This window comes from Daphnia carinata, chromosome 9 (genome assembly GCF_022539665.2).
Source record: "Daphnia carinata strain CSIRO-1 chromosome 9, CSIRO_AGI_Dcar_HiC_V3, whole genome shotgun sequence".
In the NCBI taxonomy this organism is placed as follows: domain Eukaryota; kingdom Metazoa; phylum Arthropoda; class Branchiopoda; order Diplostraca; family Daphniidae; genus Daphnia; species Daphnia carinata.
Genome location: NC_081339.1, coordinates 7915077 through 7928890, shown reverse-complemented (window position 1 = coordinate 7928890; position 13814 = coordinate 7915077). Strand labels below are relative to the sequence as shown.

Here is a 13814-nt window from a genome sequence, read left to right as displayed (position 1 = left end):
ATTCTTAAATGAATAACATCTGAAGACTTAATTCCCTGATTATAGGATAGGGAAATATCTTCTATGGTGTGAATGCATCCCTGAAGCGCCATAAAATGCTTGAAGCCAAACCTGCCCCCCGGTATTCAACTACAACCTGGCTTGGAAGGAGAGCTAGACGTATTTGTTGCTAGCATCATTGCTTACGGCAGCTTGACCAATCCCAACATAGGCACTATTCAAAGTAAGGCTGACTGTAGGATACAGTCAAAGCTGGAAATGCTGAGGTCCTGATGAAAAAAGAAATTTCAGGTGAAGGTGCAGTGAATTTGTCAGACGATAAATCTGTGAATCGGCCAGTATTCGGTTGTTCATCTGGAACGGTAGTATGCCGCTGTAAATCCACTGTTTCCTTGAACGTTTAATTAGATGAGCACTGACTTAATGCCATGATCCAATCCGCTTTTAAAAATCCTGCAGTTGTTTCGGTTGTTGGATGTTCATTGATAATATTGTTGTTGGAATTTTAGTTTTAGGAATAACGAAATTGACGTGGATCATGCGATGACTTGAACTGAAACTTCTTGAAGCTGTTGGAAGTCGCTACTCCTAACTGAGGCCTGTAGCCGTGACGCAAGCCGACCAAACTAGCACCAGTATTCCATTCTTGACATTTGCGCATTCTTGATGGCTTTCGGGATAAATGGCCAAACAGAGATTTTCGTTCTTCCCTTCTTTAAAAAATAAGGTATTATTTAGCTTCGTATGCCGAACTTGCTTGGCTTAACGTTGCAATTGCACTGCGTTGTTGACAAAGTGATTATTTTAGATAAAGACGGAGTAACGATGCTTGGTGTTATTCATGAATATCAAGTAAAGCCGAAGATCTGTAGGTTATTTTTACGACTTATTAACGATTGTTATCGTTTAGCGTCGCGCATGGTCTACTTTTTCGTGTCATCGCCATTTTTTTTTAGCATTTCCGTTGAGAAACAATTGATAGGTAACTATAACGTGGTTCATGGGTGCATTAGCTGTTACATAATATCGAACTAATTTACAGTGTGAATGTAAAACCAAAATCTGCTTGACTTATTCATTGTTCTAAGTTTTCCTATTCATTTTTAGACTTTTTGTCATCAGTTGAGGAACTCCCGGATTAAAATGTAATAACATTCTGTCCTTCGAGCAATAAGTCAACAACAGAAATGGTCGGTTATGGCAACATATGCGAAACAAAATGATCGTTTTTCCCAGACGTATAACAAATAGTTGGCGATTTCAACGGATACTTGTAAGTAGTCATAATAATAGCAATAAAATGAAGAAATCTTGCTATCGTACTAATGGTTAAGAACTCTTTCGTTAAATTTCTTGACGCAGTCTTTTGTTGCAACGCCGTATGGTAATTAATTAGCGATTGATGAGGTCTTGGGTTGATATGCATATCGGCAGTACTAGTATGGCTAATTTGCATCAGAGCACTGCGTCGGTCTTGAAATTTACATTTGAGGATTACGCAAATCGGCTTTTTAACTCAAGACTTTTGAAACGTGAAGAGGTCTGAAATAAGCGCTCACATGTCTCAGTCAATAACACGCATGGCATACTAACTGTCCTAAATTTTTGGAATGGGCTGCTGATTACAGAAAGTCCAGCATTGGGCGTACGATTGGTATTCCTCGGAACATTATCCAGCTGTATAGTGCATATTTGTAAAGAGCTCTTTTACCCATTTCAAAAAATTTAAAGTGGAAAGCTATTGATGCTGCCACTATTTCTTTAACACAAATGGGCATATATAACAAATAGTAGGATAGTGTAAAATCAATACAACAATAACACAATGACGAAGTGAAGACAGAGCGACGGGCGGGGTGAAGGTGTATGTTGTTTGGCAAACTAGAAATGAAAAGGAGATTGTTGAAAAGATGGTTGTTAACTGTTGGCAACATTATAAAGAGGAACAGCCTGATTTTACCAAAGTGAAACTTACATGAAATGACTAGGGAGCCACAGGTTTGAGAACACATGTGATATTTCAACCTACAAATTTTGCATTGTTGATGACCTTTCAAGGCCAGTATCCTTTGCCTCTGGATTTCCACATGCTGAAAATAAACGCAGAATCATGCCAATTTGATGCTGACTGCCCATATACAAGTGTATTGACTTGCCTCTCAAAACAAATCCTGCCACATGATAGGTTCAATAGAACTGAGGAGAACATCGCTGAAAGGGTGTTGGTTTATGGCTGCAAATACTACATAATGCACTTTGAAAACCCTTCTGGGTAAGCATTCTTTACATTTTTAGTTCCACAAGCTAGAAATAAACGCAGAATCATGCCAAGTTGATGCTGGCTGCCAAATTACAAGTCTAATAACACCACAACACAAGATCTTGCCATTTGAGAAACTCAGTAGAATATACAGGAAGATTGCTGAACTTTGGTGATGGTTCCCAATATTGGTTGCCAACACAAAACATAGAGCACTTGTCAACCACAACTGAGATGAATTGTTGAATGGTTTTAGACCATCCGAATGAGAAGATGGTATTTCCAATATGCTTTGCAACATAGGTTTCACGGTCTACTTGTTAAAAGCAGCATCTTAGCTGTTAGTTTCTGATTGGCAACATATAAAACTAATACATCTCCCTTAGTAATAAATTAATTTGATTGAATGCAAAAGTTTTTCATTTTAGAAGCTGTCATACCTGATCTCTCCGATGTCTGATCTCATTTAGACATTGTACACAAAAGAATATGGCTACTGTTTTACCAAAAAAAAAAAAAAAAAAATATCGGCCTTTTTTTCCTGTTTCACTGCTATCGCCATCTACCGGTCGGTAGATGGTGACAGCAACCGAAACAAATGCCAGCAAAAAGCAAACAAAATGTTTTGATATTTTGCTTGATACGAATGTGTAGGCGTAGTTTTGGAATTCAGAGGTACTACGCGGCTGTTTGGTAAAACTTCATTAAAATTTGGTTTCACTTCAATATGTTTTACTATTATTTGTGTGATTGCGCAAAGGATTGCGCCATCCAGGCAATGTGGATATTCTGCCATGTACATGATAAACCTACGATTCTTCGTCAACATGCAAGATGTTACTCCCTGGTAATGCTTTTCTGCTGAGTTTGTTTAGTTTTCTAATTTAATCGTCAATGTCGTATTAGCAAACTACTGTTGGCAGAAAAGCTGATGCATTGGGACAATGGTTATGACAAGAGCGATGAATAAATCACCATAGGTCAGTTGCCTTGCCTTCCCAATTGCAACAAAGATGAATCGTGGAGTCAAAAACATTAAAAGGTGGCACTATTTTAAATGTTTTAATTGATGTATCGCTAAGTGCTGATACATGTGTAGAACATGCTGGAATTCATGTCATCCTGGAGAGGACTAAAAAAAAAAGTTTTATCCATGAAGCTGCTCCTTAATCATGTCCCAAACAATTGCCTGCGTCAGCCAGCAATCTTTCAATGGCTAACAGGCATTTAATAGTTTTGAAGATCGCGGTTTGCACTCCCTGAGGCGACATTCCTGAATCCCACCTGTCAAAAGATTTGAATGCAACAATTTCTATTTTGAACTGAAGCCTACCAAATTCTTTTTTCATAAAATGAGGAGATATGAGGTTATAATTGAAATTGGCGTCAAGACTGCCGAGACCAGGTACATTGTTTACCTTCACGTTTACTGATCAAAACAACCAACTTTGTAACCTTTCTGTTTTTTATGTTGCATGGAACGTCCAATCGGAAAGCCCATGGAAGATCTCTGTGGCCAACACGAAGGGTTCTTCCAAACTTTCGTATACAAGTTTTGGCTATGGTGATCATTTGCAACTGCATAGCTATTTAGAAGCTGTTGCCAGGAATCTACAGGAATATGGCAGATGATAAATTTATGTACCATGTAAGCGATATCAATAAGAACGTTTTATGCTTATCTATGTTTTATTTTCTTAATTTAGATAAATAGCGATAGTGAACCTGCGAAGGTTTCTGGTTGGGATGTGATGACGAAAAGTTATAATAATCTGAAGTACGGAATTGAATTTCCCTCCATCAGCCGCCTGTGTATTCCCGCGTATTACGGTATTAATTATTTAAAAATTCAAGTGCATATCTGGGCTCCCTTCCTTTCCGTAGCCCCGTTTCCCCTTGACTCATAATAAGCCCGTAGGGGGTCATGCCCCTACTGTACGGTATATTTAAAAACAACATATACCGAGGTTTGGACGGCTCTGGCCGGAAAGGGGACGTGGGGGTCCGCTTAGTCCGATGAATTGTTCATGGAGGGCGACGTGGCTACCCACAAATCCGAATTAAAGGCTAATCGCTCCTGTAAAAATGTTCCATTTCTTAGGCTTTTCTTCCGGCTTCTCTTAGCCAAGCACCGGGTAATCTCCCCGGTGGGTCAACCAAGGCAGTGTCTCCCCCTACCTTGGTTGACGGCAACTTTGAAAGGGCTACTTTGCCTTTCGAAAGTTGCAAAATCTTCTGTTTGTGCAGAGTAATGTCAATACATTTTTTTTTTAAGCAAAAATTGTCTTTTTAACTGCTTTCTTACGGAGAACCGATCCCCAGTCGTTCAGCATGCTCTGCCGATGCTCAACCATTGAGCCATGAGATTCATATTGTTATTCCAAATATATCCTCGTATCCAGACGACAATTTTATCAAAGCAGTTTTTGGAAGCTCGCAAAAATACTTGCTTATCTGTCAGTTAACCCTCAAGGTATATAGCTCTGTGGTAGAGTGTCCGGTTACAATACTGGCAGTCTTAGGTTCAAGATTCATGCAAGTGAAAAGTTACCTGTTTGTATAAAAAATGTCACACTTTGTTGGGTTTTGATCATTTTCATTGAGTGTAAAAGGGATGTCCGTCAGCGACAATAAAAAATGCATACTTTTATTACATAATTCATGGCTCAATGGTAGAGCATCGGCGCGGTACGCTGTACGTATAAGGTTCGATTCCTCAAAGAGTCAATATCGATAATAACAAATATTCTAATGCATCAATCCCCAAGAAAATATAACAATGCGATGTTATCGACGTATGTTATCGTACGTATGACATTGAACGCAGAACCGCAGAACTTGCAAGGCCCAAAACACAAGAACAAGTTTTAAAAAAAGGGAAGCGTAAGAAAGCAGTTAAAAAGACAATTTTTGCTTAAAAAAAAAAATGTATTGACATTACTCTGCACAAACAGAAGATTTTGCAACTTTCGAAAGGCAAAGTAGCCCTTTCAAAGTTGCCGTCAACCAAGGTAGGGGGAGACACTGCCTTGGTTGACCCACCGGGGAGATTACCCGGTGCTTGGCTAAGAGAAGCCGGAAGAAAAGCCGAAGAAATGGAACATTTTTACAGGAGCGATTAGCCTTTAATTCGGATTTGTGGGTAGCCACGTCGCCCTCCATGAACACTTCATCGGACTAAGCGGACCCCCACGTCCCCTTTCCGGCCAGAGCCCTCCAAACCTCGGTATATGTTTTTAAATATACCGTACAGTAGGGGCATGACCCCCTACGGGCTTATTATGAGTCAAGGGGAAACGGGGCTACGGAAAGGAAGGGAGCCCAGATATGCACTTGAATTTTTAAATAATTAATACCGTAATACGCGGGAATACACAGGCGGCTGATGGAAGGAAATTCAATTCCGTACTTCAGATTATTATAACTTTTCGTCATCACATCCCAACCAGAAACTTTCGCAGGTTCACTATCGCTATTTATCTAAATTAAGAAAATAAAACATAGATAAGCATAAAACGTTCTTATTGATATCGCTTACATGGTACATAAATTCATCATCTGCCATATTCCTGTAGATTCCTGGCAACAGCTTCTAAATAGCTATGCAGTTGCAAATGATCACCATAGCCAAAACTTGTATACGAAAGTTTGGAAGAACCCTTCGTGTTGGCCACAGAGATCTTCCATGGGCTTTCCGATTGGACGTTCCATGCAACATAAAAAACAGAAAGGTTACAAAGTTGGTTGTTTTGATCAGTAAACGTGAAGGTAAACAATGTACCTGGTCTCGGCAGTCTTGACGCCAATTTCAATTATAACCTCATATCTCCTCATTTTATGAAAAAAGAATTTGGTAGGCTTCAGTTCAAAATAGAAATTGTTGCATTCAAATCTTTTGACAGGTGGGATTCAGGAATGTCGCCTCAGGGAGTGCAAACCGCGATCTTCAAAACTATTAAATGCCTGTTAGACATTGAAAGATTGCTGGCTGACGCAGGCAATTGTTTGGGACATGATTAAGGAGCAGCTTCATGGATAAAACTTTTTTTTTTAGTCCTCTCCAGGATGACATGAATTCCAGCATGTTCTACACATGTATCAGCACTTAGCGATACATCAATTAAAACATTTAAAATAGTGCCACCTTTTAATGTTTTTGACTCCACGATTCATCTTTGTTGCAATTGGGAAGGCAAGGCAACTGACCTATGGTGATTTATTCATCGCTCTTGTCATAACCGTTGTCCCAATGCATCAGCTTTTCTGCCAACAGTAGTTTGCTAATACGACATTGACGATTAAATTAGAAAACTAAACAAACTCAGCAGAAAAGCATTACCAGAGAGTAACATCTTGCATGTTGACGAAGAATCGTAGGTTTATCATGTACATGGCAGAATATCCACATTGCCTGGATGGCGCAATCCTTTGCGCAATCACACAAATAATAAGCAAAACATGTTAAGTTTCATTTCTGTGATGCAACAGAAGGGATACTAACTCTTAACAATTGCTGGTCATGCTACATTAAACGTGACTGGGTATCACTTGATAATGCTTAATAATTATGAAAACTTGTACAAGCATAGTTAATTGTTATCACTTGTTATTAAATTATTACATTCATTACATACCTGTAGCTACAACTCCTTTAAAAGTACTGAACATACTGGACAAATCAACTATGGTATAAGTGCCAAACGTGTTTCGAGCACCCGGAAGATGCGAACCCGCGTCTGCTGGGTTTTCTCGGTAGACTTCTGAACATTCCATATAGATTCAGCCACCAACGGGTTATTCTACAATAAAAGAAAAAGAAAATTGCAAAAGAAGCGAAAGAGGGACCGAAGAGGGGCTACTTGCCACTTCGATACATTTTCGGGCACTTGCCATGATTAGTCCAGCGCTGCTTGACGTGTCACCCACCGCAGCTAGTCCAGTCATTTTGCTTCAATTGAAAGAGCTTGAAGGGAGTGCAAATTTCATCGATCGACTTTTCAACAGGGCCTCACTGGCCATCATACGTGTCCGGGAGAACACACTATAGCGACGCACTTCTTCAGAGCCTAATAAAAAACAAAAGAATAAAAACCTTAAAAAGTAGATGGCACACTATTGGTTAATGTCGAACTTTCCATTGGATGTAACACAATTAACGAATATTAGCAAACCATTTACGATAAGTTTCACAAGTTACACAGACTTCAAGCAGAAGACAAGATACAAGAGCGCCATCTTTCATCGAAGTTTGTAACCACAAAATGTGAGTTTTTGAAACAATGGCAAATTTTTTAAAGGGGGGGTGCATTTACGTGAACTTGTTAATTCTATTTCTATGGCGCTAATTGTAGCGCGTAAAGCGGAGAAGCAAATTACAGGTGACACGGGAGAATCAATTTTTGTAGCCACATAAAATTACACAAAAGCACGAGAAATAGTGTGTACATAGCTGTTGTTCTGCATCATGACGGTTTGTTCTTGCAGTTTTCTAATTTTTCCCGGTGTTTACGCGTACCACTCTTTTTTGCGTACTACAGAATACAGCCTCTTCTGCAGATATAGCCTCTTCAATGATTAATTTACTTTGATCCCAAATATCAAACGTCACGTTGCTATCGTCGGCGGAAAACTCGTCATAATGCCATTGAGACTGTGGATAGGTGGGTATCAGGAAATTTCTTGGTAATATTAATTTCCTTCAAAATATTTGTGTAAATTCATTTGAAATATGTTTGTAATAATATATGCTTTAAAATACTGACCGCACTTTTTCATTTCCGTGTGGAAAAACATTTTCTAATCAAAGTTAGTGAACGAAAATGGAGATGATGGCTGCCATTTCATTGTCAGCTGACATAATAGCATCCGACGTTCTAATGAAACATATCAGTTATAGTTTCTATAGCACCAAATAATTCTTCATTACCTTCAAAATGGCTTTCAGAGAATTAATCCTTTACTTTCTCCCTACGTGGATTTTCGGATCCGTCAACCCAGCTCCTGCCGATGCGGCAAATCCACAACCAGAAAAACAATCGACACACACGTCAAACCAGAAAACAAACCAGAAAGAGTTTTCCACTAACCAGAACGACGTGGAGGAAATAACCCGGCTGCAGCAGCTAGTTCTTGAAATGAGAATGGCTCGCGATAACCTTCAGCTAGAAAACCAGAAATTGCGTACTGACCTGAGCTGTAGTCAAGAATATCAGGAACAATTTGAAATCTTGCAACGTCAGCGACGCTTGCTAGAGGACAAAACGACCCAACTTTTGGCTTTAAAAGACCAGGAGTTGGAGATCACTAAGAAGCTACAGCCCGGCCACGATGTTCTTCACGAAGAAATCGCCAAGCTTCGTTGCCACCTGAAACACAAAACGCAGGAATATCAGATGGAATTTGAAAAACTGAGGCAGCGTAACACCCTATTGAACCAAAAGAGAACTCAGGCATTGGCTTTGAAGGAACTGCAATTAGAGAAGTTGCGTAACTTTGTTATGGAACGCGAAGTTGCTGGGCCAGAAAAGCACAGTCAACTTTTGGCTTCAAAAGACTCAGAGCTGCAGCAGATGAGGAAAGCCTTCTCAGATCAAAACGATTTGATCAAGAACTTGCAGCAAGAGGTGAATGAGATGAAACGTTCTAACGCCGAATTAAGTGACATACTTACGGAGAATGAATCTAATTGGTCTACGATTGGCAACTTTGAGGAGGTGCGGAAATTCATCTCGGATCGTGACGTTGTTTCGAAAGAAAACGAAAAGCTAATCAGTGCGCTTGATTGTCAGAAACGAGAACATCAGGAGGAATTAGAAGAGCAGAAACAACGTCAGGCGCTTTTAACGGAAGAGACAACCGCACTTTTGGCTTCCAAAGGCTTGGAATTGGAAAAGATGAAGCAACTCCTCTCAGATCAGGACAACGTTGTCAAAGACTTGCAAGAAGATTTGCAGAAACTGCAACTTTCAAAAGAGGAGCTGAGGCAACGGCATGAACAATTAGCGGAAGAGCAAATCAAGCTTTTAGCTTCAAAAGACCAAGAGTTAGAAAAGATGAAAGATCACCTCTCAATTCAGGACAATATTGCCAAAGACTTGGAAAAAAAAATCATCAAACTGCAAGATTCAAAAGATATACTGGCAGAAGATTTTGCAAGGAAAGAAGCCGACTCGCTTGCCCAAGCCGACTTAATAAAACGATTGCAAGAAGAAGTTGGCAAACTTCGACAATCCAACGACGTACTTACTGGAAAGCTTGCGAATGCGTCTACTGCTGGCCAAATTGAAGAGAAGATCAAAGAGCCCGAAATAGCCGTGTGCGCACCACCAAGTATCCAACGACAAGATATCGGAGCAGAGCCAAAATCTCTTCCAGAACCAAACACATCGAGAAGGGTGTATGATCGGCGTGCGCTCATGGAACTGAAGAACAGCGTTGGGATCACCAACATCGAATGTCTGGCAGCTCTTGGTATTCTTCGTGACTCACCCAGTTCAGAATCAACCCCGAACAACCAAGGAGTTGAAACTATGACTCGTTCGTTTGGTCCACTGTTACCTGCAAGGGAATATGACCACCCACAAAGACGCGAAATAAAACTGATGAGTTCACAGGAAGAACCGAGAAAGCCAGATAACGCCAACGCTTGGAAACCAAAGAGGTCCACTGCAAAATCTGAAAACGGTAACTTGACAGCTAGCGACGAGATTTTGAAAACTGTACGTGGAATTTTGAACAAGCTCACGCCGTCAAACTACGAACGGTTATTAACGAAGATCCAAGAGGCAAAGATCGACAACCAAGATTGTTTGGCAGGGGTGATCAAAATCTTTTTTGCAAAAGCCGTCGATGAACCCATTTTCTCGTCCACATACGCAAAGATGTGTTTAGCACTGTCGACAAAAGACGTCGCATCGTCTTCAAATCCCGAGCAAACTGTTAACTTCCGCAAACTGCTATTGTCTCATTGCCAGAAGGAATTTGAAAAGGATAGCGCTAGTCTAGTCGAGACCGATAAGAAACGAACTGAGCTTGAAGCCGCCGAAACAGAAGAAGTGAAGCAAAAACTGCAAGATGAATTGAATGAACTCGTTGAGAAGAATAGACGAACATCGCTAGGGAACATTCGATTCATTGGCGAGTTATTCAAAGTCGACGTCATTTCTTTCAACGTTATGCATCACTGTATTCGTAAATTACTAAGCCAGAAGGAAGACGAAGACTCGATTGAATGTCTCTGCAAATTGCTGACCATCATCGGCAAGCAGTTAGAGGGTTCTACACTTCCAAAGACTGGAGCTACACCCAAATTTACGAACGCCCAAATTATGGCCTCATACATCCAAAACTTACAGGTCATAGCTGGTGAGCGGAAAGTATCGAGCCGCATCCGTTTCATGATTCAAGACGTGGTAGATCTACGCAAAACTGGATGGAAACCCCGGCGAGCAATAAATGGACCAAAGACAATTGAGGAGATACACGAAGAAGCTAACCAAGAGCTCGAAGGACAGCTAAATCAGTTATCTACTCCACAGAAACAGGGGCCAATACGAAAAGACTCACGTCTCACCAAAGAGGTTAAGAACACAACCCCTAAATCGTCCCCTTCTCAAGCAAGAGAACAAGGTAGTGGTTCTCTGAAACCAATAGTCACTTCAAATCCGTTTCAACTCCTGGAGGATGATTCTGATAAATCAGGGGGCAAACAACTTCCTTCCGTTAAAGATGGCAAACAAGAAGGTGCTGTCTTTACAGAAATAAAAGAGTTTTTCGCTGAGGAAAAGAAAAATAAAGCCAAGAAGCCTGTATCGATCTTGAACTGCAAAGTTAAAGACGATACGAAAGTAGAGCTTCTTGATCGGGTGGAACAACAACCACCTCTTGCTTGCTCAGATAATACGCCAAAAAGTAAGCCCAGCAAGGCAAAAACATGCGTGCCCGTAAAAACCGAAGCCCAAACGACGAATCCCGCACACCTCGACAAGCCTCCTACACCTGGTGTAATGCCACAGGCAAGAAAATCTTCATCGAAAGACACCGTTCCAGCCCCGAATTTTAAGATCGTGCCAGCACAAATTAAGGTGGAAACATTCCCTGACAAAGTGATGCTGCTTAAAGTATCCCAGGGCAACTATCCACACATTGTTGGCAAAGGGGGCAAGAACATTGATCGTGTTAACTTGAAATTTGGTGTGCGAATTCAGACAAAAATGGGAGAAACGGGCCATCGTGATTACACGTTCACAATCTCGGGAAGTGACGCTGAAAACCGTAAAGCAGCAGCCAAAGACCTCATTGATGGGCTACCCGTTCGTTTGGAATGCCCTGATCTCAATTTGGACGACGTTAACAACGCAAAAATTAAACAAATGAATAAAGAGCTGTCTGTCGAAATTAACCGACCCTCTTCGCCCACCGGGAAGGTTACTATTTACGGTAAGATCGACCAGTGTAAACTTGCCTATGAACAACTGGCATCGATCGGCAAGTAACTTTTCTATCGTCTTTTAATTTTTTTGCTTTTCTTTTCTTTTTGGCGACTCGTTATCCTCCTAAGAACCCTCTTCCATTTGTCAAATGTGTGGAAAAATTCTCTGCGTAACGGCTACCGAAGGCAGTGTTCTGGACATCTATTATAAAGACTAGACTTCCAGATTGCAGCTAAATGCAATTCAATGTCTACTTATCGTCTCCAGGCACTGTCGACGGACTCCGACTGCAAGAGAATTTCTTGTTTCACACATTTACACGAATTAATTGTACGGGGAATTTCTTTTTTCTATTCTCCACCTTCTTTTTTCTTTAACTTTTGAGTAACTCGCTATCATCCTAAGAACCCTTCTTCCATGTGGCAAATGTATGGAAGATATTCTCTACGTTTAACGGCTTCCGAAGGCGGTGTTCTGGACATCTATAAAGACTAGATTTACAATTTGCAGCCAAATGCACTTCAATGTCTACCTATCGTCCCCAGGCACTGTCGACGGACTCCGACTGCAAGAGAATTTTTTACTTGTACATTTACACGAATTAATTGTAAGGAGGATTTTTTTTTCTTCACCTTTTGGATGACTCGCTATGCTGTTAAGAACCCTTTTTTCATTGGTCAAATGTATGGAAGAAATTCTCTGCGAAACGGCTTCCGAAGGCGGTGTTCTGGACATCTATAAAGACTAGATTTACAATTTGTAGCCAAATGCACTTCAATGTCTACCTATCGTCTCCAGGCACTGTCGACGGACTCCGACTGCAAGAGAATTTCTTATTTCATACATTTACACCAATTGTAAGGAGGGTTTCTTCTTTTTCCAATTCTTCGCCTTCTTTTTTGTCTAACTTTTGGGTTACTCGCAATCCTCCTAAGAACCCTTCTTCCGTTTGACAATTGTATGGAAGATATTCTCTACAAAACGGCTTCCGAAGGCAGTGTTCTGGACATTTATAAAGACTATACCTACAATTTGCAGCCAAATGCAATTCAATGTCTACTATCCTTTCCAGGCACTGCCGACGGACTCCGACTGCAAGAGAATTTCTTTCACTCATTGACATGAGTTATTTGTAAAGAGGATATGCAAAAGGGTCATAATAAATGTGATTTCGTGAGAATGAAGTTCTTATTGTTTTTAATTTCTGATGGACAGTATTGATAGATAGTATTGAAAACGGTTCTAGGCTATGAAGCTCGAGTGTAACGGTCTAGATAGAAAAATGTCCACAAAAATTGCATTGGAGCGCTGCTATCGTAAAATACCGAAACCTAAGCTTTCAGACAATGTTTGATAAACATGCTGTTTTTGAATTAAGGATATAAATATTTGTCAAGAATTGAGCAAGTTTATGTCTATGGATCTGCAGAGAACTTTATTAGTATACGCTGTTTGTTTTTCTATGGAAAAACATTCCCCTTTTGTTTAGTAGGTGCCTGGTCACATTTTTATGGTAGGACAGCAATATTTTCACACATTTTGTCAAGCCATTTTTTTTTCACACCCTAATAGCAAGAAAGGATCTAATACGTGATGTTAGGTCATGTATTAGATAGCCCATTGTACTTGTATACTGGCTGCTTATGATTTCAATGAATGCTTACCGCAATGGTAGTTGGAGTACACTATGCACATGTCTTTGATTCTTCCCTTTGCAAGAATATTTTCAGCAAGATGATGCCATTCACTTGGCCTGCACATTTAGAAAATGATTATGGGTAATTATATAGGTGTACCATGAATCAACTAAGAAATACAGAGACTAAAAGAATTATACTTACATAAAGCTCTTGACTGTTAGAGATTTCTGTATCACATCAACTTTTGCATAAATCTAGTTACTATTTCTAAATTTCATGGCTGAGGGTTAATCCCTTGATTTTGCAAGTGCATTCTGTGCATTTTTTACGGTGTTACAAAATTATCTTTTCTACTACAAATAAAAATCCTAGGATTGTGGCTCGGGAGACAGACATGGCGGGTTATCAAACATTGGCAGAGGACATGTATTGGACGAAGGACGCACCATGGAACGGACGAATATATCCATCGTCCATATCGGA

At 40.2% G+C, this 13814-nt stretch overlaps 2 long non-coding RNA genes across 6 annotated transcripts; both read right to left on the bottom strand.

Moving 5' to 3' along the window:
• Nucleotides 1-5282: 5282 nt before the first annotated feature.
• Nucleotides 5283-7054, bottom strand: LOC130700922 (uncharacterized). 2 transcript variants are annotated; one of them, XR_009421789.1, is made up of 5 exons: nucleotides 6895-7054; nucleotides 6600-6834; nucleotides 6405-6540; nucleotides 6042-6347; nucleotides 5283-5950 (listed from the first exon to the last, which is right to left on the bottom strand). It is a non-coding gene; the product is annotated as an uncharacterized LOC130700922 (long non-coding RNA). The 2 variants fall into 2 exon arrangements; XR_009003918.2 differs by having other exon boundaries at nucleotides 6600-7054.
• A 75-nt stretch (nucleotides 7055-7129) lies between these two features.
• On the bottom strand, nucleotides 7130-13811 carry LOC130700924 (uncharacterized). 4 transcript variants are annotated; one of them, XR_009421787.1, is made up of 8 exons: nucleotides 13533-13811; nucleotides 13356-13444; nucleotides 8449-8625; nucleotides 8347-8388; nucleotides 8187-8260; nucleotides 8023-8133; nucleotides 7706-7956; nucleotides 7130-7326 (listed from the first exon to the last, which is right to left on the bottom strand). It is a non-coding gene; the product is annotated as an uncharacterized LOC130700924 (long non-coding RNA). The 4 variants fall into 4 exon arrangements; XR_009421788.1 differs by having other exon boundaries at nucleotides 8347-8382; XR_009421785.1 differs by having other exon boundaries at nucleotides 8347-8625.
• Between the last annotated feature and the right edge of the window lie 3 nt (nucleotides 13812-13814).